The sequence below is a fragment of the Cupressus sempervirens genome, chromosome 7 (genome assembly GCF_028749045.1).
Source record: "Cupressus sempervirens isolate cs-2001-9-10 chromosome 7, ASM2874904v1, whole genome shotgun sequence".
NCBI lineage: Eukaryota > Viridiplantae > Streptophyta > Pinopsida > Cupressales > Cupressaceae > Cupressus > Cupressus sempervirens.
In genome coordinates, this window is record NC_143124.1 from 935,023,875 (window position 1) to 935,036,420 (window position 12,546).

Genomic DNA, 12,546 nt, shown 5'->3' on the forward strand with positions numbered 1-12,546 from the left:
AAATGGGTCAAAATTTTTTCTCCAAGGCCCAGGTGAATGAAGCTAATGAAATAACCACCTAGGATAAGGTGGAGTGCAAAGGAAAAAGGAAAGAGGATGATAATAAATTTTAGAAAATAACAGAGGTTTTCAAGCATGAAGAAGGCAGCATATTGATGACGAATGAAGAGAAGATGCATAAAGGAATGTGTACTCTAAATATGGAGATGAAATATTTCAATCTAATGGATTGTTTTTGTATTCTTATTCTGATTTTGTTGTAGGTACATGGGGCTATGGTGGAAATGCCTAACATGGTGAAATTGTTGGACTTTGGTAAAGGTTACATGCTAGAAAGCATATGCTACTGTTTGTTGTTTCTATTGATTTAGCTTATGGGTACTATACCTAAAAGAAAGAGAAGAAGATCTAGGAAGAAATCCAAGGATGTAGACCTCAATAAGATGTATGAGAACATGAAAAACAAGTCTGAAAAGGTGGATTCAAACATCGATCAGCACATGAAGAAGGAGAGGACAATCATGAAGAGTTTCGAGGGAAAAGAGGACACAAGGTGTCTACAAGACAAGTACAAATGCATAGGAAAGAAGCATACATTTCCAAAATATGGAGATACATTTTCTAATGCTTATTTTTTAGGTGCACGATTCCTTAGGGACTGGGAAAAATTTGAAGTTAGGGAGAATGGTGCAGGAGCACCAGGGCTGAGGACAAAAACCTAAAAGGAACTGGGATCACTGAATAGATTCTAAGAGGAAGCAAAGGATGAACATGAGCTTGAAGGGTCATTTGATGTAATAAGACCATATAATGGTCCTTTAATAATGTTTTGATAGTGCTTTGATAATTTTGTACTAAGATCAATTATGTAAGCCTTAATGGCATTTGGGGGGATAGTATAGGTCTAAATATGAGGATTGAATTCCTAAGAGGATATTTAGAAGGCATTTAAATAATAAATTCAAATATACCATGTATGGGTTGAGTTGACAAGCGTAGTCAACAACTTGACAACTTTTATAAACTTGCAAATTGTAAACAAATAGTTTTAGACTGTTGTAGGGAGTTGGGAGTTGGTTATTTGGGTTTTTATCGGTTTGTGGGAGTGTAGAGGATCCATATAATGAGGATCCACGTGAGTATGAAGGTAGGGAAAGTGGAAGGGAGTTTAAGAGTTTTTTTTGTGTTGAAGAGGAAATTTAATGCAATTTTTAATTCAATAAACTTTAATTCTCTGCAAACTTGATAGTTGCTATTGTGAGGGTACAGTCAGCCCTTTTGTGGTTGAAAATTATTCATTTGAATGTGAATTTGATTAGAAATGGAGTAGTACATTTTTGGTTTAAAGCATTAGTCATTTCATGTGTTATTTTCATTTTTTTGTGAAGATTTAAAGGCAAAGAATGTCAATTTGTTTTGACTGTCCCAAATAGAGAATCAAGTGCAATCAACATTTTGCTTTGAACACACCATGAATGGATAGGGCCTCCTCACTTACTGTGATTAATGTGACTATGGGGAGAGCCCATTGCATGTATTATCTATGTCATTGAGTCTTTTATGTAAGGATGACAAGAGGATTGAGAAATGGATCAGTCACTGAAGAGAATGCTGATTGAAGGGATGATTGTCATTGAAAATTTCAGTCCTAGTGCGGGGCACATATCTCTAAATTGAACCGTTGGATCGGGCCAAGATTTGGATGTGTTGGAGAGGACCAAGTTAAAGATCAAATATTTTAGTTATAACTACAAGATTAAAGAATTCATAAGAAAGTATACAAAAATTGAAATGAAGCACTCAGATTTCCATGTTTAGCCCAATGTTTAGACAAACAAATTTTAGTTCAGAGAGCCATGTACCATGTATCCAATATACCCTACAACCAAATATTGAAACTTTAGATTTATAAGTTACTACTTCCATTTAGACAAACAAATTGTAGAAAACCACACATATTCTCTCTACAAGATATTCAAAAGTTTGTCTACATCTTTTTCATGAAACAGGGTTTCCCAAAAAGAAAAAAGCATATATGACAGCTGAATAAAATATTCAATAGAAAGGATTGAAAGAGTATTAGAGACAGATGCACGCACTAGATATTCAACAAAAAAGATTAAATATTATTAAAAATGCTTCCCAAGTATGAGAAAATTGAAATTCAGATAGGTATCCCATGTAGCTCACAGCCGAACTATGAAAATAGTATCATGTACCCCACATATCATGTACAGACCTAAATAGTTTTTTATGAAAATTGGACATTTTTAGAAATTTGGCTTAAAATCAGAATTGAGATTTGTCCAGATCATCAAAATAAGGATGTTGCATTGCCTTTTTGGCTGAGATTCTCTTGGATGGTTCATAAATCAACATTTTTTGCAAGAAGATACATATTATTTTTTGTTATTTTACTTGCATGTATACAAAGTTGATTGAAATGGAATGAAAATAGGACAAAAATAGGTGATATTGAAATAAAAATGGATGGAAATAAAATCTTGTGTTCTTATAATAGTATCTTGGACAATTTCAAACATGTGTAACCATATCAAAATCATGTTCATTGATCTACATTTGTTCCTCATCTCATTCATTTTCCCTATCAAGATCATCAAACCAATTTCAATGCTTGTGATTTTTTGGCAATGGTGGAAACATAGGCGTTCTCCTTGAAATACTTGATCTTCTCCTTACATTCATGCACTCAATCAAGTCTCTTTGTTGATGAATAGTGTGACCAAACCCATCTTGTACAACATGAAATGGATTTGCACTTGGATGGTCTAATCCAAGTTGGGATGAGACATGTCTACTCTCAAGCTTATTTGACAAGTCCTTTAAATTCTTATTAATGAAAGTAAGTGTTGCCAAATCAGACGCGTGAGTTGGAATTTCTTGTAACTTGTCCAACTCTTGTGTTATTTGTAGCCTCATTTCTTTTAGTGCAGTTTCACCTCTATTTCCATCAGTCTACAAAAATAATGAAAACATAATTTACAAATTATATAACCAAATAATCAAAATTGGAACAGCAAAGATATGGTTATAAATTCACCTGTATGGGCATAGAAGAACACTCCAAGGGTTGGCAATTTTCATTATTTACAATCTCTTCAAATGCATCGGTTACCTACATTCATATTGCAACACATTTAAAAAATTTAAAACACGTAGTTTGCAAATAATTGTATATCAATATAATAAAATACTCAATTTTTTTTAACTACCAAATAATTAGAGAGATTATTGGAGCATCCTTCTTCTATAGAACCAATTGTATTGGAAATATTATCAATGTCTACATCCAAGTTGTTAGATAGATGTTGTCTTTCTCTCTCTCTCATCAAGTTAACCTTCATCACATGCTTACACATCTATCCTTGTATCAAAAATTTGCAAGAGCACATAGATAGACTAGGTGAGGAGCTATACACTTCATATCGAAAATTGGGATTGCTTTCACTTGTCACCCATGCTAGGTGATCATTAGTGTCATTGAATATAACATGCTCATCCAAAATTTTCATAGCCCAAACCCAATATGTATTTTCAATTTTTTCAATATCAAAGTTCCTATAGAAACCATGTTTTTTACTAACTTGTACCCACCAATAATAGACATAAACATGTGTTGAAAGTTGATATACCAACCAATCAACACGACGATTTGTAGCACGCTCAATTGTTTTCAAGAATCGTCTCTTTAAGTGTGAATGGTAAGACTCTATGGCACCATTGGTCTCTTGTCCTACATGTTTAAGTGTATGGAAACATCTAGCCCACATACTCAATCTATTAGACCATCATCCCTTAAAATATTCAATGAATGAGGGTTGTGCATCTTTAAAGTCGTCAATAAAATTCTGAATCTCATTCTTTGTTGAATCCTCACTTTTTGAATGATGCATGATAAATCCAAGTCTATAAAACATCTCTTGTCTAATTGCATTCTCTTTGACCTTTGCAATCAAGTTCTTTAGCCATGCACGTCTAACATGCCAAGTGCACAGATATACATCACACTGAAAAACTTCTCTGCATCATAAATGCTTTCACTCAGTGTCAAATTTTATATTATAGGAGGCATTGAAATATTTTTAAAACTTAAAAAGGGATAAATGATTAAAAAAATATACCTAATAGCTTTGATCTCAGTAGCTGCATCATCCACCATGAATGCATTTAGTTTCCAATTAATATTCTTCAGGTGAGCTCGTTGAAGAAGAATGTGCATCCAATATGTGATGTCATGTACACAAGATCTGGACATAATAATCCATGCCACAGGTACGCCCATATGCTTTGAGTCGAATGCAAGCATTGTATACAATTGAAACTATCATAAGACATCAACATAATGTATCAATACTATACTTTAACTGTAAATATTTTGAAATTAAATCTACAAAGCAATACACTATATACCTTCATCGCATTGGTACCAAATGTAGAATCCATGGCCAATATATTGTTATGGCCATATTTGAAGCATCCGATCAAGTTGCTCTGGCAATTGAATCCCTAGCACAAATGGGACCTCTCCATCTCCATCAATAGTGGCACTATACTCTTGATATGCAAACCATTTGTCAGGGTTTGCCAAAGCCCATTGTTGCTTTGAAAGAGCATCACTACTATCATACATGTATTTTAATAACTTAATTTTGTGATCAATATTTGCAATATCATCCATTGTAAGAAAATCATCCCTAGAAGATTGACCCTCAAATATTGTCATCTTTTCATTCACCATTTGCTTATGTTTTTTATGCACTGCATCTGCAAGCATGCCAAGCAATAGCAATAATTCGACCCATTGATGTAATTGCTTACTAATAAATGGTGCAAAGAAGGACCTTGATTCAAAAAATGCATTGTTCATTTGACCATGACAAGGTATGCCACTCTTGTTCACATGTTGAACTTGATGGTACCATATCAATACATGGTTTGGCCTATGAACCATGATTCGGGTGCTAAAATGATAGGTACAACCACATCGTGTATGTTTGCGACCAGGTCTACTACCTTTCCCTGATTTGGGAATAGAGGAAGGATCAAATGGTGTTGCATATTTTTCTTTATACTCCTCTAGTCCAAATGTACGCCAATACCTGTGGAAATCATGAAGAATCTTCATATTAATAATATGCATAATTAACAAATGATTATAGACACTCTTTACTTTACAATTGAAAGTATAAATAATCTTAGCTAGAATATTACTCTTACATGTTGTATTCCAGATAACTATTAATCCTATCTTTTGTATCGAAACTTTGAGAGGGCTTCCTTGAATGACTTTTGTAAAAACATGTTGGATATGAGTCCCTTGAACATTTTCCCTCGATAAAATCTTTCAATCTATCAGCTTCAATCCAAGCTGAAAATAGTTCTGAATCTTTAAGTACATATTTTTTCCATGAAAGATCCACAGAAGAATATTTTCCACTACATGGGCATTGAACTGCTTCATCCATGATGTGAGACCAATCAACATCCATCTAATATACAACAAAAAAATATTAGAATCCAATAACTCATGGTATGTATGTCGGTTTGTTTTTTGCACCTCCTCTACAAATTTAAACTATCACAACTCTCATGGTAGTTGATTGAGTTTCATGTTTGCCTTAATAATGGTGGGTGGCTTTTACTTTGTGTGATATGCATTCATGGCAGAATACTGATTTTGAATGTTGATGATAAGAATTTGATCATAGTTCATATGGGTAATCAAATTTGTGTTATATTTGAATTGGGCACTTGCAGGTTAGAAGGATGCTAAGTTTGGAAGAGAATGAAATTGGGCCTCCTTGGTTGAAGCCATTGTTGCAGACAAGTTTCTTCATTCCTTGCAGAATTCATGGAGATTCTAGCGAGTGCAACATGTATTGCTTTGATTGTATGTCTGGTGGATTATGCACCTATTGCCTTGAACATCACAGTGATCATCACATTGTTCAGGTGTAGCAGTCCCTACATTGAAAAGCATTCAAGTTTGAGCTTACATGATCTGATTGTTGCTATAGGAAATTATCAACATTGTATGATTGTCTTCTTGAGAGTTGAAGCAATATCTATCATGGATTATGTTTGAAATGGTCTTGGCTCTTTTACAATTATAGCCTATCAATTTCAGTGATTAAGCCAATCTTCAAGGATTCATAGTGCTCCCCAATACCTCTTTTGAGAAACTGATTAATAATGAAAAACCCATCAAGCCTAGTGCATAAAGCAATTTTCAAGCATTCATAGAGCACCGCCTATGTCTATTTTGAGAAAATAGTTAAGATTGAAAAACCCTTCAAGCTCAGTGTTTAAGCCAATCTTTAGCTGCAAATACTCTCTTCTCACCTTTAAAAGTCACTTGAACTAGAGGCTTGTCATTCTTCCCTGGAACAATGGTGAATGGCCACAATTGTTTATCAGACTGCATAGAGGGATCATTGTATCTTCTTCCAATAAGTCTCTTGACATCAAACACGATGTTGGTAGGATTAGTTGAAATTTGAAATTTGGCAACATTCCCAACAAGCCTTTCATTGGGGGTGAAAGCAACCATGGATGGAGTGGTTTTGTTACCTTGGTCATTCAGAATAATTTCAATTCTGTCATGCTGCCACACTCCATCATAGCTACAAGTTGTCCTCAGATCAATGCCAATAGTCTTAGCTTTGCCTGCTCTTTCCATGGTAAATTCTGCATGAATGTAAGACAAATATTTGGGAAATACTTCAGGTTTTGAATCACGCAGGAAAATGGTGTTATTAATTCTAAAATGAATTAATTTAAGAACAGACTACAACTGTCATTATGTGGGAGGCTTTGTCTTTGCTAGCACAAAGGGATTTCCTTTAACAGGCACCAAGGAGCTTCAATCGGTGAAATAATGTTTTAGCCAAAAGTATAGCAATTTCAATCAGTCTATGTCAATTAAAAGAGGATGTCCTTAGTCATTGCTAATCACCTTGTTCATAATCGTATGATTTATTATAGGGTTAGTAGTTCTGTCATGCCAAATTGTTTTGGCCAATTAGCCTAATATAAGGTATGAACTAGTGTTTAAACAAGTTGTAAATTTGGATTGTACTGGTGTTAAGACAGCAAGAGTTGTCAAAATCTCAGCCTTACCTTTTGGATAAGTTCCTCTATTTTGGAAGACACTTCAGTTATAGAACATCCCCCATATTAGCTATATGTTTGTCTAGGGAATTTAGAGCCAAGATAGGAGGATATTTATTTGCTATAGTGACTTGAAGATACTAAAATGTCCGTGAATGCAAATAGAACTCAAAGTATAGAAAAGAATAGTCTTCTCAAGTTTTATAAAGATAGAATATAGACTTTGAGGCATTTGGCATCTAGGGTGTTCCTAGAGAGCAAAACAAAGAGGTGGACAACCTTGCAACAGTTTGAGGGGAAATTTCAAAATAGTTCAAATTTTGATACACAGAAGAAAATGCTATTGCAAAAACCTTCTACTATTCATATCCCTATTTTTCCATTAGATTGTCCCATTAGCTCTTTATTCTTCTTGGTTCTATGCCAAGGTTGTGTTGAAAACATCCATAATTTCTTTGGCTACAATAATAGAGGAAATTCGGTATCCCTCTCGCGTCAACTACTTCATACCATTCTGTAGCATTCAGTGTGAGTCCTCTTTGCTAGTAGCAGTAGAAGATCCAGTTTCAGGCATTGATGGTTGTCTGGTAGCTATTTAATAGTTGTTTCCCCTTATTTAAAATGGTGGAACAATTTTATTGAGTTTAAAGAGCAGATTAAACCACATCAAAGAGAAAAATAAAAGTAAATGGAAATAGACACAACGTAGTGAATTACGTGGCTCACCACAGGATCTGTGCCATAGGTAGCTAAACATTCAATATAAAATGCAAACTATCAATTACGGCACCGAGAAACATTCCAATTTTTAATAGAAAATACAGAAATGAGACTACAATTCATTTGCAATACAAGAATTTTAAATGGAGAATAGGATTTAAAATTACATACCTTGAATTGGCTAGAAAAAACTTGAATAGTACCCTTGTGAAACGAATTGAAATCATGGTAAAAGAAATAAAAAACCTAGACATGGAGTGGAGCACGCGAGACGGAGAAGCGATTAAATGGTTTAATGAGAGTGGGTGGAAGTAGGTGGATTAAAAATGAAACAGTCACAACAGGAATATGTTGGATTTTATGGTTTACTTTCACGGTTACGGAGTAATAGTGTTACAGAGGAACTTGGAGGATTACGAAGGAGATGGGGGATGGAGTTGGGGAGTGGACCCCATAGTACCACACTAAGCGGTCGACGCTTAGTGTGTGATGTTTAAGCCATGCGCTCTGGGGCTGCCCCGCACTGTGCCATCTCTAGATGAACAACACGCCATGGACGTTTTGAAGGAAAAGACCATGCAAGCCAGCTTCAACATCAAGCAAATAGTAAAGTCTAAGCTTCTTTCACACAAGGTAAAACCCATTTCATTTGACTCTTATTATTATTATGTTTGGTTCTCTCGAAATCATGTACAAATGCTTCTAGGCAATATCAAAAGTCACATATGCTTGGAATTAAATAACTTTCAACAAGGTTATCTAGACATTTTTTCATAACAACTTTTTAGTTATAGATATTTTTAATATAAAATAACAGGCCTGATGCTTTTGAACACTTATAAAATCTTCATAAATCATAGGTTCGATTAAGTTCAAACCCTGTTACCATATTCTTTTAAAAAAATAAAAATTTAAATTGCTGCATCTTAAAATACAAAAATGAATAATAATAAACTGCACATGGCAATGATGGTGAATTGCTTGGCAGGGAGGTTCATGCACCACTCTTTATAGATAGAGTAGTGACAGCCCACCTAAATGTTTTTTGAATTTTTTTTTACTGATTTTCAAGATACCTTAACCATTAAATAGTTTTGTCTGATCATTTTGATTATTTTCATGTTTTTACAACAGATAACAAATTCTGAATTGGAAGCTTCATACAACATAATTGCTCCACTTAGTGGGTTATACAATGTGTCATCATCAATGAACAACCATGTCTATAGATCCCAACCATACAATGCTGCAACCACTTCTAATCCCACAACTTGTTTTCCTATAACCCATTCCCCTTCAAAATTTATGGATTCCAATGATATTCTGGCATTTAAAAACCATGCAACAGGTTTGGGATCTAAAATGCTACTGCCTACAAGAGCCAATAAGACATCGTCTAATAGTAACCCCAATACGAATAATAATAATAATAATGGCAACTCCATAAGAATCGTATAGCAGAACCAACGAAAAAATACTAGTTCAATTGATGTAGCAAGAATGTGTTCTACATGTCATACGCCTACTACACCTTTGTGGAGGAGCAGTCCTAAGGGTGCCAAGGTAAATTTTATAATGCACATTTTTTTAGATGCAACCAGTTCACATAGATATCAGCATTTTTGTTCTTTAAGTAGATTAAAACATGTTAAATAAGCATACATATCTATTCTTATCTTTGGGGTTTTATACATTTATTATGTTTAACAAAGTTGTAATGTTATCTTGGTGGGTCAATGAAAAGGCACTGTGCAATGCATGTGGCATCCGACACAACAAAGAAGAGAGGCATGTTGCATCTGCCATGGCTGCAGCATTAGAGAATAGCAACTAGTTTGTAAAGGCGTCAGGCTCCAACTCCATTGTAAATCATGATAGTAATAAGATCCTTGCAACTCCGCAACTTAAGCCTTTAAAAAAACTGAAACTTCAACCCAATTATTCTACTCGGTATGGATAAATGCACACCAACCAATTATACATTTGTAAATTTCTATTTTATTGGTGTATAAAAGATAAGTGGAATGTCAATTAATTCTTCTTGGAATGATGGTGAAGTTAAAGTGTTCTTAACAAGTCTATTATGAATCATTATAGGGAATGCAAGACTCGAACATCATAAGAAACATGAGAGCTTTATTTTTAATGAACTTTGTAATTCTAACCATATAGAAGGTGTTTGAGAATTAAGTATTTCAAATTTACAATTTCATTAAAAAATATATTTTTAATAATTATTTAACTTTTTTTATAAGATATGTAATAATTAAATAATTGTGTTCCATCAAAATGTGGAGGGGGCAAATTAGTGGTATAACAATTTCAATGGTCTTTGATGAAACTTAAAATAACTATGAAGATGTCAAGACCTTTTGATCATAATCAACAATAATGAATATGAATAAAAATAGCATTTCAAAAATATTCATACATTATGTAGGCAGATCAATTTAAACAACTATGAATATAGTGAACACTTTTTATCAAATAATGGATGCATTGAAGACTTTTACGAAAGTACTAGTCATAATAGAGCATATTGTAAAATGAAATGACATAACATAGACATGTAAATCATGGAGAGAAAAATAACACATAAACTCATAAAATAATATTTCGTAAATGAAAACCCTCCTAGGATATAAAACCACTTGAAATTGCCTCATTGGCTAATTCTTTTTGTCACTAACAAAAATACCTTATTGGATTAATCAAAGTATTTTTCGACCTACAATGACTCACTTTTATAATATTTGATTTTTATACACACTAAAGATATCTGACCAAGAATGGTAATCATAACCTAATACAATACATCATTAGGTACATATGACACCTTGTACCAAACAATACATCATACTAAATATATGACTACATCCTCAAAATTTATATATATATATATAGATATATAATTTTGAAACCAATGTACATAATGAACTAAATAAAGAATGAGTGTTTCAAATGAATATTTTTCTTTATATATCAATAATGTTTTCACTATCATGTTTATAACACTCTATTAGTATTACGGGTTTTTATTGCAACAAAATGTTGACATAATAATGCTCAATACAACCAATAGACTTATAGAATCCTTAGAAGGTTGTTAGACCATGTCATGAATTCTATTAAGGACATTGACACACAACCAACAATCGCCCTACTAGAGTTACTTTTGCAACCTACGTAGATTTGAACTTGTGACCAAGCTCTAATATGGTTTGTTAGAAGTAGTGATTATTATTTGACCAAAAGTTCAACCTTTAATACTCGATACAACCATAAGACTCATAAACCATAAGAAGTGTCATGAATTATACAAAAGACGTTGGTACACTGCCAACAAATTCGTCACTGATAAACCAAATTGGAACTACTTTTGAAACTAATTTGAAATTTATTAAGAACTATTTTTCATGATCCAATTAATCTATCTTCAAATATTCTAAGTTAAAAACTAAAGTGATTCTTAATCATAGGATAGGAATATTGTTTAAACATGAACAAAAATGTATCATAAGTTGAGGCCTTCACTTACAAAGTATGTCTCTTAATCACCTAGGGTCACAAGTCTTACAATATCTTTAACAAAGTAATTGAATGTTACAAATTGAGAACCCCTTGGCTATATTTTAGGTATTATTCATCAAAATTAGAAAATGTATAATGCAAGTATTGACTAGGGTTAGCGAGAACCCTTATTAGAGATATCAAATTTACACAATCCATCATAATTGTTATCAAAGGTTTCTAGATTTGATTGTGCATGTATTTTTAGCATCAACATTTTAGATTACACTCTATGATCCGTCATTGGGATAAATAGCAAGAGGTGTATAACAGAAAGTGTGTTACCCTTATTGTCAAACCAAAAAAAGAATTCACAACACATGTTCTAATTATACTTTAACAAAGAGACCTTTAACCTCTAATAAGCACATTTGTTAATATAAAACATGATTTAAAAGTAGGTCTTAAGAAAGAAGCCTTCAAAGATGAGAAATATGTTAACTAGGGCTAGAACTGTTAGCACAATTCTTAATTGACCAATTTTTGAACATTTTTATCTTTACCAATTCCTCATTATCAAAATTCCCATAACAAAATTAATGCTCATATATAAAGTTGTATTGATGCATTTAGCCATGGACTCGATGATATTTTATAAGATAGAGACATAAATAATTCATAGAAAAGTTGAGAGATTAGTATCTTTGAAAAATTTCAAAGTGAACTAGATTTTCAAAGTTCTTATTTCTCTCAACTCCCCAATATTTCACATTGTCACCCTTATTGGTTCAAAAATTATAATATTGGAAAATTTTGAGTATGCTAAACTCAATAATCAAATCTTCCAAAGGACTTGGCCTACTAATAGGAATGATCAATTATGATTATCTTTTCCTACTCTTTAGGTTTTGCAAAACCAAGGCAAGTAGGCCTATACTTTAAGAATTTCTCCTAGTAAAGGATTTTTATAGAAGATCATCTTATATTTGTAAATTTGAACTTTTTTAATCCATCAAGATGGAAATGATTTCTTGAGAAAGATTGAATTGAATGCTTCACAATTATAACTTATCCTCTAATTATTGAACTTGTGTTAATAATATTAAATTATTTATATGTTGATTGTTGTTTATGATTATGGTATTCGTTTAGACATAGAATTTAGTATATAATACTAGATCAAAG